Genomic DNA, 12,515 nt, shown 5'->3' with positions numbered 1-12,515 from the left:
TTTTTATTTATCACAATTGTCTTTAACCAATTATGTTCTTTAATGCAAGGCCGACAGACAAGTTCCTTACTTTTTCCTCCTTCCACTTTCCTCTTCCATTTTTGCGGTAATGCTGCAATTATTTGGTTGTAATTTTGGGTAGAGCAGACATTTCCATATGTTTTTGTTAGCTGCATGTGCGACATAACTCCACCATTCCTACCGATAATATCATTTACGAATATTATACCTTTTTTAAACAAAGATACTATACCTTTTTTTATTACATTTACCAGACGCTCTTATCCAGAGCGACTTACATTATTGAGTGCATACATTATTTTTCATACTGGCTTCCCGGGGGAACCCACAACCCTGGCGTTGCAAACACCATGCTCTACCAACTGAGCTACATCCCTGCCGGCCATTCCTTCCCCTACCCTGGACGACACTGGGCCAATTGTGCACCGCCCCATGGGTCTCCCGGTCGCGGCCGGCAACGACAGAGCCTGGATTCGAACCAGGATCTCTAGTGGCACAGCTAGTACTGTGATGCAGTGCCTTAGACCACTGCGCCACTCGGGAGACATTTATCAATTAGTATATTTGAGTTTAACCACAATATTTGTTGCAATATTTGTTCTGTCATTTCTGGAGGATTAAATTGAAATTGCAACCAACTTTCTATGGCTTGTTTTAGAAATAGTGATATTTGGGAGATGATTTCCTTTTCAAATAACTGAAAGTGAGGGGTTCTAATCTGAATAAAGGGAAAAAGTCCCTTCTTGAACATTGGGTGAGACAATCTTACTAGTTTGCTAGAGAACCAGTTCGGATTTAAGTATAAGTTTTGTATGACAGAAGCTTTTAGTGATAGGTCTAATGCTTTAATATTTAATAATTTCTGTCCTCCTAATTCATATTCATTATATAAATAGGCCCGTTTAATTTAGTCTGGCTTGCCGTTCCAAATAAAATGGAATATTTTTTTCTCCATATAATTTAAAAAACTGTTCGCTAGGCGTAGGCATAACCATAAGCAAATAGGTAAACTGGAATAATACTAAAGAGTTAATCAGGGTGATTTTTCCACAAATTACCAGGTATTTACCTTTCCATGGTAGCAAGATCTTATCTATTTTTGCTAACTTTCTATTAAATGGTTTTGGAGTGAGATCATTTATTTCATTTGGGATATGTATTCCGAGTATATCCACATCACCATCAGACCATTTTATTGGTAAACTACATGGTAATGGAAAAATTGTATTTTTTAGTGATCCAATACGTAATATAGTACATTTATCATAATTTGGTTGTAATCCAGAGAGGTTAGAAAATGTATCTAGATCCTCTATGAGGCTGTGGAGGGATTCAAGTTGTGGATTTAAAAGAAAACATTAATCATCAGCGTACAATGACACCTTTGTTTTTAAGCCCTGGATTTCTAATTCCTTGATATTATTGTTGGATCTGATTTTAATAGCTAACATCTCGATGGCAATAATAAATAGATATGCCGATAGTGGACAAACTTGTTTCACTCCTCATGACAGTTTAAAACTTTCTGAGAAATAGCCATTATTTACTATTTTACACCTAGGGTTACTATACATGATTTTAACCCAATTTATAAGAGATTGTCTAAAATTGAAATGCTCCAGGCATTTATATATAAACCCCAGTCGTACTTTATCAAATGCCTTTTCGAAGTCTGCTATGAATAGTAGGCCTGGTTTCCCAGATTTTTCAAAGTGTTCTATTGTTTCCAGTACTTGCCTTATATTATCTCCAACCTTTTTAATTCTACGCGCTATACATTTTGCTAGAATTTTTGCATCACAACACTGAAGTGTAAGGGGCCGCCAATTTTTTTAATGGACTGGATCTTTATGTTTTCCACTTGTATCCTGTTTCAGTAATAATGAAATCAGACCTTCTTCTTGAGTGTCTGATAATCTACCATTTACATAGGAATGGTTAAAACATGCTAATAACAGTCCTCTGAGTATATCAAAAAAGGTTTGGTATACCTCGACTGGTATGCCATCCAACCCTGGAGTTTTCCCGGACTTAAAGTATTTAATTGCATCCAGAAGTTCCTCCTCTGTAATTTCACCTTCACATGAATCTTTTTGTATGGCTGTTAATTGTACATTATCAATAGAAAAAAAATCTCTACAATTTGCTTCAGTTAGAGGAGATGGAGGCAACTGAAATGAAAACATATGCTTAAAGTACTTTGTTTCCTCCTTCAAAATATAATTTCGTGAATCATGGGTGACTCCATCATTTGTAACCAGTTTCAATAAATTATTTTTGGTAGCATTCCTATGTTGAAGATTTAAAAAAGAATTTGGTGCATTTTTCCCCATATTCCATCCAGTTTGCTTTATTTTTTATAATACATTACACATGACCTTTCTTGAATAAGTTTTGATTGCTATGTATCTGTTCTGTTAGACCTTCTATTTCCTTTGTTAGTGTGGACTCTTTTGACCTAAATTGCTTTTGTTTTCAAGATGAGTACTGAATTGCATGGCCTCTAAAGGCACATTTAAAGGTGTCCCATACAATAAGGGGATTTTCTGTACCTATGTTATGTCGGAAAAAAACAGTTATAAATTCCTCTGTCCTAGTTAAAAACAAGTTATCATCCAATAGGCTTTGATAAAATGTCCAATATCCTCGCCCACGTGGAAATTCAGTAAGAGTATTGTATATGCCAATTATATGATGGTCCGACCGCAATCTGTCACCTATCAACACTTTTTAAACTTTTGGTGCCAACGAGAATGACATAAGAAAGAAGTCAAGACGACTAGCTTGATTGAGTATCCGCCATGTATACAGTGAGGGAAAAAAGTATTTGATCCCCTGCTGATTTTGTACGTTTGCCCACTGACAAAGACATGATCAGTCTATAATTTTAATGGTAGGTTTATTTGAACAGTGAGAGACAGAATAACAACAAAAAAATCCAGAAAAACGCATGTCAAAAATGTTATAAATTGATTTGCATTTTAAATGAGGGAAATAAGTATTTGACCCCTCTGCAAAACATGACTTAGTACTTGGTGGCAAAACCCTTGTTGGCAGTCACAGAGGTCAGACGTTTCTTGTAGTTGGCCACCAGGTTTGCACACATCTCAGGAGGGATTCTGTTCCACTCCTCTTTGCAGATCTTCTACAAGTCATTAAGGTTTTTCGAGGCTGAGGTTTGGCAACTCGAACCTTCAACTCCCTCCACAGATTTTCTATGGGATTAAGGTCTGGAGACTGGCTAGGCCACTCCAGGACCTTAATGTGCTTCTTCCTTGAGCCACTCCTTTGTTGCCTTGGCCATGTGTTTTGGGTCATTGTCATGCTGAAATACCATTCCATGACCCATTTTCAATGCCCTGGCTGAGGGAAGGAGGTTCTCACCCAAGATTTGACGGTACATGGCCCAGTACGGTACATGGCAGAAAAACACCCCCAAAGCATAATGTTTCCACCTCCATGTTTGACGGTGGGGATGGTGTTCTTGGGGTCATAGGCAGCATTCCTCCTCCTCCAAACACTGCGAGTTGAGTTGATGCCAAAGAGCTCAATTTTGGTCTCATCTGACCACAACACTTTCACCCAGTTCTCCTCTGAATCATTCAGATGTTCATTGGCAAACTTCAGACGGCCCTGTATATGTGCTTTCTTGAGCAGGGGGACCTTGCGGGCGCTGCAGGATTTCAGTCCTTTACGGCGTAGTGTGTTACCAATTGTTTTCTTGTTGACTATGGTCCCATCTGCCTTGAGATCATTGACAAGATCCTCCCGTGTAGTTCTGGGCTGATTCCTCACCGTTCTCATGATCATTGCAACTCCACGAGGTGAGATCTTGCATGGAGCCCCAGGTCGAGGGAGATTGACAGGTCTTTTGTGTTTCTTCCATTTGCGAATAATCACACCAACTGTTGTCACCTTCTCACCAAGCTGCTTGGTGATGGTCTTGTAGCCCATTCCAGCCTTGTGTAGGTCTACAATCTTGTCCCTGACATCCTTGGAGAGCTCTTTGGTCTTGGCCATGGTGGAGAGTTTGGAATCTGATTGATTGATTGCTTCTGTGGACAGGTGTCTTTTATACAGGTAACAAGCTGAGATTAGGAGCACTCCCTTTAAGAGTGTGCTCCTAATCTCAGTTCGTTACCTGTATAAAAGACACCTGGGAGCAAGAAATCTTTCTGATTGAGAGGGGGTGAAATAATTATTTCCCTCATTAAAATGCAAATCAATTTATAACATTTTTGACATGTGTTTTTCTGAATTTTTGTTGTTGTTATTCTGTCTCCCACTGTTCAAATAAACCTACCATTAAAATTATAGACTGATCATTTCTTTGTTAGTGGGCAAACGTACAAAATCAGCAGGGGATCAAATACTTTTTTCCCTCACTGTATCTCACTAAATCAGGATATTTAAGCCTCCATATATCTACTAGTTCTAATGTATCCATGACATTCACGATTTCCTTAAGAGCAAGAGGGTCATTGTTTGTAGTGTGATTTCCTTTACGGTCTATTGAGCTATTTAAAACGGCATTATAATCTCTCACCATAATAATAGAGTCTTGAATTGCTTGCAAGGTCGATAATTTATTATATATATTTTCAAAGAAGTGTGGATCATAATTATTTGGTCCGTAAAGGTTAATGAGCCATATTTGTTTATGGTCCAATAACATATTTAAAATAATCCATCTACCTTGCTTATCTGTTTGGCCAATTTGCACATTCGGATCGAAATTACTGTTAATTAATATCATCACCCCTTTTGAGTTTCTTAGCCCATGGGAGAAGTATATTTCAAGCTGGCTGGTCATTTGTTCTATCGGTTCGGTTGCCAGAGACGTGACCAAGTCGTTAAGTCTTTTTGTTCTGTATCTATGGACGCGACCCAGTTGTTCGTTCTACACTGAACAAAAATATATACTCAACATGTAAAGTGTTGGTCCCATGTTTCATGAGCTGAAATAAAAGATCCCAGAAAATGTCTCTAAAATGTTGTGCACAAATTTGTTTACATCCTTGTTAGTGAGCATTTCTCTTTTGCCAAGATAATCCATCCACCTGACAGGTGTGGCATAACAAGAAACGAATTAAACAACATGATCATTACACATGTGCACCTTGTACTGGGGACAAGAAAAGGCCACTCTAAAATGTGTCAAGATCTGTTTATGTTTAAAAAACAAGCTCATTCATATGTTTTGTAAACGTTTAATCATTGTCAATCCAAATTCCAAAAGGTATTTGTAGGCAGGGACTCGTTCGATTATAGAACCATCCGATGAGTGAAGATGTAATCAATCTTAGATAATCTTACGAGAACTTAAAAACAACATGTATTTAGTTTTGCCTGCATTAAGTATGAGTTTTAAATTAGTAAGGGCTTCCTGCACAGCTGCAAAATCGGTCTGTAGCCTTGTCACAGCCAGGTCAGCAGTCAGGGCAATTGCATACATAATAGTATCATCTGCATATATAATTGTACAAATTGACCAATAATATTTATATAAATGGTGAAAAGAGCAGGTCCTAGTTTCGACCCCAACGGAACACCAGCAGCCGTCAAAGCCCAGGACAATTGAAGACAACTTTTTCAATAAAATAGCATGTTCAACAGTATCAAACGCTTTAGACAGACCCACAAACAAGGCAGCACAATTCATTTTTGTGTCTAAAGCATTGACAACATCATTAACAACTAATGTGGATGCTGTGATAGTGACTGACCTAAACCCAGACTGATTTATATTCAAAATGCCATGCTCAGATTAAAAAGAGCAAAGTTGCTTATTTACCAAAGATTTGAGAATCTTAGATAAACATGGAAACCTGGAAATGGGACGATATTTATCAGGATCACTACTATACTATTATGGAGTGGCAGCACAAAAGCTGTTTTCCATACTTTTTGATTATTTCCTGATAACAATGTTAGATTTAAGATATGGGTTACTGAACCAGCAATCAGGGGGGCAGCACACTTGAGCAGACCCGGTTCCAATTGGTCAGCCCCTGTGGATTTCTTGGTATCTATAGTAAGTAAGGCACAAAGGACTTATTTTTCTGTGAATTGCCGAAATACAAAAACTTCACTACCATTTTCCAAGTCAATCTTCAAAATTCCCGAATCAGCATTTGTGATGATTAAATGCATCAATGATGGCATTTGTGTTCGTAACGGGGCCAGAATCTAAATAGATTTGTTGGGGCAGAGGGGAGGAAGTGCAAGCCTTCAGAGATTTGACAGTTTTCCCAAATTTAACTAGATTCCCCTTACAATCAGAAAGAGTGGTTACATAATAATCAGATATAGCCTTTCTGATTAGTCTTCCACATTGATTCCTCAGTTGCCTAAAATATTGCCAATCCGGGCCTAAGCCTGTGTTCCTGGACTTGACCCAGGCAACATTTCGTATTACAAATGACTTCGGATAATTCAGGAGTGAACCAGGCATTCGATGTACCTTTAACACTCAGAGTTTTGAAGGGGGCATGATTATCTACATATTGAGGACATTTACAAAAAAGCTTAAAGCTAAATCAGGTTCAGGGATAGCTGAGATAAAATCAAAGTCACTACAATAAAGATCATGTAAAAAAGCTTGTTCACTGAAGTTTTTAAAGTTCCTCTTAGAGAGACACGAGTCTGAGATTGATGCATTCTCACATCTCTGACTCAGACAACTGAGCAATGCTCACTAAAATCCAGTGGGAACACTCCGCTAACAACATTTTTTTCTGGAGTATTTGTCAAGATTAGATCAATCAGGGTAGATTTTGATTGATCTTTAGGATTGGGCCGTGTAGGGTCAGTTATCAGCTGAGATAGGTTTAGCTCAGAGCAAATATCTGACACTGGCATCCTCCAATCAATATTAAAATCACCTAAAATGAATAGTTCAGATTTATCATACCTAGACAGCAATTCAGATAAATTGTTGATGGCATATATGTTATGTGTCCCTTCTTGAATCCACCAAAGAGGTCAAAACCGGTCCACTCCCTCACACTGGCCCAGTCCATGGTATTTCAGGCAGTGAAACTGTTCAACTGCCAGACTAGTAGCTGTGAGAGTGAAACTGAGATTTCCATAGACAGGGCTGGGTGGTTCTGCTTGTCCCAGAATAGAGCAGCACTGTCACCAGATGTTCACTCTGTCCCCAGGGGGTTGGAGGTAGAGAAGACTATATGACTATCTTGAAGCTGTGATACTTCTAATATTATGTGGACAACTTAGTCTATAAATCAAGCAGGTCAAAAACCTTTTCAACAAAGACCTCTAATATTAATCAGTTAACATTGTAGTATCTAAACCTCTCCTGTTAATCTGTTAACATTGTAGTATCTAGACCTCTCCTGTTAATCAGTTAACATTGTAGTATCTAGACCTCTCCTGTTGATCTGTTAACATTGTAGTATCTAGACCTATCCTGTTAATCTGTTAACATTGTAGTATCTAAACCTCTCCTGTTAATCAGTTAACATTGTAGTATCTAGACCTATCCTGTTAATCTGTTAACATTGTAGTATCTAAACCTCTCCTGTTAATCAGTTAACATTGTAGTATCTAGACCTCTCCTGTTAATCTGTTAACATTGTAGGATCTAGACCTCTCCTGTTAATCTGTTAACATTGTAGGATCTTGTGTTATTATGACCTACAGTTTGATGACAATGTGTTTTCAAGTGAATAACTAAGCTATGACATTTAGGTCTGATCATTTTCAAAGAAACTGTGAATCAGGCTTTACAAATATATTTCTGACTAAAGTTTAATTATTGAAAGAGACAACGAAAATATTTGTTCCAAAGGAAAATGTTTATTTTCATCTATTAATCAAAGCATCAAAGCAAACATTCCTACAGTATCTAATTATTTAAAAAACAGAACACATCAAATCTAACACTGATAAAACCTCAGTCTACAGAGAGGATTGACACATGAACTCAAGCAAAGCCCCCTGTTAGTCTACATGTCAGTGATCAATAAGAGAGAGAACTTCTGATCTCAGAACAGAGTAAAAAAAGAGGTAACAGCAGCCTCTCTCCACAGGGGTGTGTGACTGAGGGGTCCTACCCAGAACAGGCAGCCCTCCTCAGGGTCTTGGTGACTGTAGTCTGGGATTTCTGCTGGGCTTCACAGGTCACCTCTCCTGCCTTGGTCCACTCCTGGGCAGTGAGAGTCAGGGTGCTGCTCCAGCTGTACAGGCCGTCCTTCTCCAGGACTCCGGGACTGGCCTCCTGTTTCTTGCTGGTCCCATCCACTTTCCAGCTCATGGTCCAGTCTGAGGGGAAGCCCTTGTTGTCCAGACACGTCAGTGTGGCTGTTGTTGTACTGGACAGCTCCTCACTAGAGGGGGCCAGGACGGTGAGGGTGGGGGCACTGTTAACTGGAACAAACAGAACACATCAACTAAGTCACTACATCAAATACAGCAACAGTAAGACATTATCTTCAGCAAAGTACGCATCAAAATAAAGTGACCTCTAAATATGAATGTAGAAGTTAGATAGTTTAAAAGATGTGGAGAAAACAGTAAAGTAATATGATACAAAGCAGATTTATGAACCAAACAAGTATAAAGTGGTTAAATAACTAGAGTTACTAGTCATATGGTGTCAGTTACACATGTCATACAGATATTGTTTAGGAATGGATCTGATCAGAATAGACTACTCATAGTATTTTCATCACATATCAACCTTGTTAGATCATGAAGTCTGTTACAAACATAACTGAGACCCTTTGTCTTCACACTAACAGTGAAGTCTACCATGAACACAATTCAACAATGATGAATACTATATTTACATTTTAGTCATTTAGCAGACGCTCTTATCCAGAGCTACTTACAGGCGCAATTAGGGTTAAGGGTCTTGCTCAAGGGCACATCGACAGATTTTTCACTTAGTCGGCTCGGGGATTAGAACCAGCAACCTTTCGGTTACTGGCACAATGCTCTTAACCACTAAGCTACCTGCCGCCCCGATTTGTGTTGCTATATACTATACTGTTAAATAGTTATTATATCAGAATTAGGAAATATACAAATCAGACATACAAATAATCCTACAATTTATAATTTTGATTCCATAAATATCTATTTGAAAGAAGGCTCATTCAAAAGCTTAATTTAACAAAAAATATTTGAGAGTTAAAGATCAACAATCGCACACAAACAGTAATACACAATGCAACAACTATATTCAATATTAGTAAATAGTTATCATACTAGAATTATACTCTGCAATCCATCAAACCAGACATATACATAAACACCTACATTTTAACATTTTGGTTAAATAAAATGTTATTTGAAAGAAGGCTTCGTCAAAAGTAATAGAAATAACTATATTTTTTAGAAAGTAAAATATGTAAAATCGCAATATTTTCATAGACAGAGTTTAAGAAAGTAAAATTCCCCCCCAAAATAGCTGAAATTAATATCAAAAGAGCTTGTTACTTACTTCCAATATCAAGTCTGGTGCCGCTACCAAAAGTCCACCACAGTGATACAATCCCTATTACTGCTCGTACAAAAACCTCCAGCACATTTGGCAAGCTGAATTTCTTTAGACTGTGGTTCAAATAATTAACTCTAGTATGGTATGAATACTGTTCAGAAAATATTTTGTCTACTCAATTTGAAATAAAGTGTTTTTTTATTTAGCTTTCCTTAACATTAAGCAGAAACATATTTTCAGTCTTCTGCTAGGGAAAAGGCGTTGTCGTGCCCTCTTCACGACTGTCTTGGTGTGTTTGGACCATGATAGTTTGTAGGTGATGTGGACACCAAGGAACTTGAAACTCTCGACCCGCTCCACAACAGCCCTGTCGATGGGAATGGGTGCGTGTTCGGCCCTCCTTTTCCTGTAGTCCACGATCATCTCCTTTGTCTTGCTCATGTTGAGGGAGAGGTTGTTGTCCTGGCACCACACTGCCAGGTCTCTGACCTCCTCCCTATAGGCTGTCTCATCGTTGTCGGAGATCAGGCCTACCACTGTTGTGTCGTCAGCAAACCTAATGATTGTGTTGGAGTTGCGCTTGGCCACGCAGCCATGGGTGAACAGCGAGTACAGGAGGGGACTAAGCACGCACCCCTGAGGGGCCCCCATGTTGATGATCAGCGTGGTAGATGTGTTGTTGCCTACCCTTACCACTTAGGGAATGCCCGTCAGGAAGTCCAGGATCCAGTTGCAGAGGGAGGTGTTTAGTCCCAGTGTCCTTAGCTCAGTGATGAGCTTTGTGGGCACTATGGTGTTGAACGCTGAGATGTGGTCAATGAACAGTATTCTCAAATAGGTGTTCCTTTTGTCCAGGTGGGAAAAGGCAATGTGGAGTGCGATTGAGATTGCGTCATCTGTGGATCTGTTTTTGGCGGTATGTGAATTGGAGTGGGTCTAGGGTTTCCGGGATGATGGTGTTGATGTGATTCATGACCAGCCTTTCAAAGCACTTCATGGCTACCAACGTGAGTGCTACGGGGCGGTAGTCATTTAGGCAGGTTACCTTTGCTTTCTTGGGCACGGGGACTATGGTGGTCTGCTTGAAACATGTAGGTATTACAGACTCGATTAGGGAGAGGTTGAAAATGTCAGTGAAGACACTTGCCAGTTGGTCCGCTCATGCTGTGAGCACACGTCCTGGTAATCCGTCTGGCCCTGCTGCCTTGTGAATGTTGAACTGTTTAATGGTCTTACATTTTACATTTTAGTCATTTTAGCAGACACTCTTATCCAGAGCGACTTACAGTTAGTGAATACATATTTTTTTATACTGGCCCCCCGTGGGAATTGAACCCACAACCCTGGCGTTGCAAACGCCATGCTCTATCAACTGAGCTACATCCCTGCCGGCCATTCCCTCCCCTACCCTGGACGACGCTGGGCCAATTGTGCGCCGCCCATGAGTCTCCCGGTCGCGGCCGGCTGCGACAGAGCCTGGATTCGAACCAGGATCTCTAGTGGCACAGTTAGCACTGCGATGCAGTGCCTTAGACCACTGCGCCACTCAGGAGGACTAAGTCTTGCTCGCATCGGCTACGGAGAGCATGATCACGCAGTCGTCTGGTATTCTCGCGTCACTGGTCAGCTCACGGCTGGGTTTTCCTTTGTAGTCCGTAATAGTTTGCAAGCCCAGCCACATCCGATCCATCAGTGCCGGCGTAGTAGGATTCAATCTTAGTCCTGTATTGACGCTTTGCCTGTTTGATGGTTCGTCTGAGGGCATAGTGGGATTTCTTATAAGTGTCCGGATTAGTGTCCTGCTCCTTGAAAGCGGCAGCTCTAGCCTTTAGCTCGGTGTGGAAGTTGCCTGTAATCCATGGCTTCTGGTTGGGATATGTACGTACGGTCACTGGGGGACGACGTCGTCGATGCACTTATTGATGAAGCTGGTGACTGAGGTGGTATACGCCTCAATGCCATTGAATGAATCCCGGAAAATTTTACAGTCTGAGCTAGCAAAACAGTCCTGTAGCGTAGCTTCCGCGTCATCTGACTACTTCCGTATTGAGCGAGTCACTGGTACTTCCTGCTTTAGTTTTTGCTTGTAAGCAGGAAACAGGAGGATAAAATTATGGTCTAATTTGCTAAATGGAGGGCGGGGTAGAGCTTTGTATGTGTCTCTGTGTGTGGAGTAAAGGTTGTTTTTTCCTCTGATAACTCAAAGCTGTTAGGTCATATTCAGTAACTATCCCATGGGTTCTTTACTGCATTTTTACTCATTATTATTGACTATTTCATGGAGAACCATGAACCCATTTATCTTCAAAAAGGTTCAAATCTGGTATCTCCTGAAACAGACTTTCTGACGCCCCTTGATATTTTTTGAAATGACTTTGTACGTTCAACAGATCACAAAAACTCTTAAACTTAATCTGGGCTTTTTCTTTAGGAGTAAGTATTTTGTTTCATTTCAAGCTAGAAAATACCTGGTTGAGACACTTTCTAGCCTTTGTTGGACTATGGTGATATTCTTGAATGTTCCAGGATCTTACCTGCACACACTAGACACTCTGCCATGATGCTCTTAGATTTGTAACAATCACAAGATCTCTAACACATCACTGTACCTTATATCAGTTAGCAGGATGGCCAAACTTAACTGTGAGGCGACAGACTTACTGATACGTGTTTGTCTATGAGGACATCTTAGGGCAGCTGCCAATATATTTAAGTACTTTACTTACCCTGCATGGTCATTGACAATACTGGCCGAGATCCCAGAACTGTATTTCAGATCATGTTCCCAACTGAGTTTGGTGAGAGTTATTTTGTACTGTGGTAATATTTGATATACGCTATATTATAAATACCTCACCTCGTAACAAGACTATGCAATTAGCCTATTCAATTGTTTTCTGATTCTGTAAGATTATTAAAATAGGCAAGAGACTACAGTTGAGTTAAAGTAATAGGCAATAAAGAAATGTCTGGATTCTATATACAAGTGTATTTAATTAACATTGTAAAATGAATGAAATGACATACAAGG

General features: G+C 39.7%; 1 gene segment (V, D, J or C); it reads right to left on the bottom strand.

Annotated features, from left to right (window-relative positions):
* Positions 1-8,092: 8,092 nt before the first annotated feature.
* Positions 8,093-12,043, bottom strand: LOC311140075 (Ig lambda chain C region-like). The segment is given in 2 exons: positions 12,019-12,043; positions 8,093-8,409 (listed from the first exon to the last, which is right to left on the bottom strand).
* Between the last annotated feature and the right edge of the window lie 472 nt (positions 12,044-12,515).

Source organism: Coregonus lavaretus (assembly GCF_964263955.1).
Source record: "Coregonus lavaretus genome assembly, chromosome: 13".
Classification (NCBI taxonomy): domain Eukaryota; kingdom Metazoa; phylum Chordata; class Actinopteri; order Salmoniformes; family Salmonidae; genus Coregonus; species Coregonus lavaretus.
This window is presented reverse-complemented; position numbering and strand designations above follow the sequence as displayed.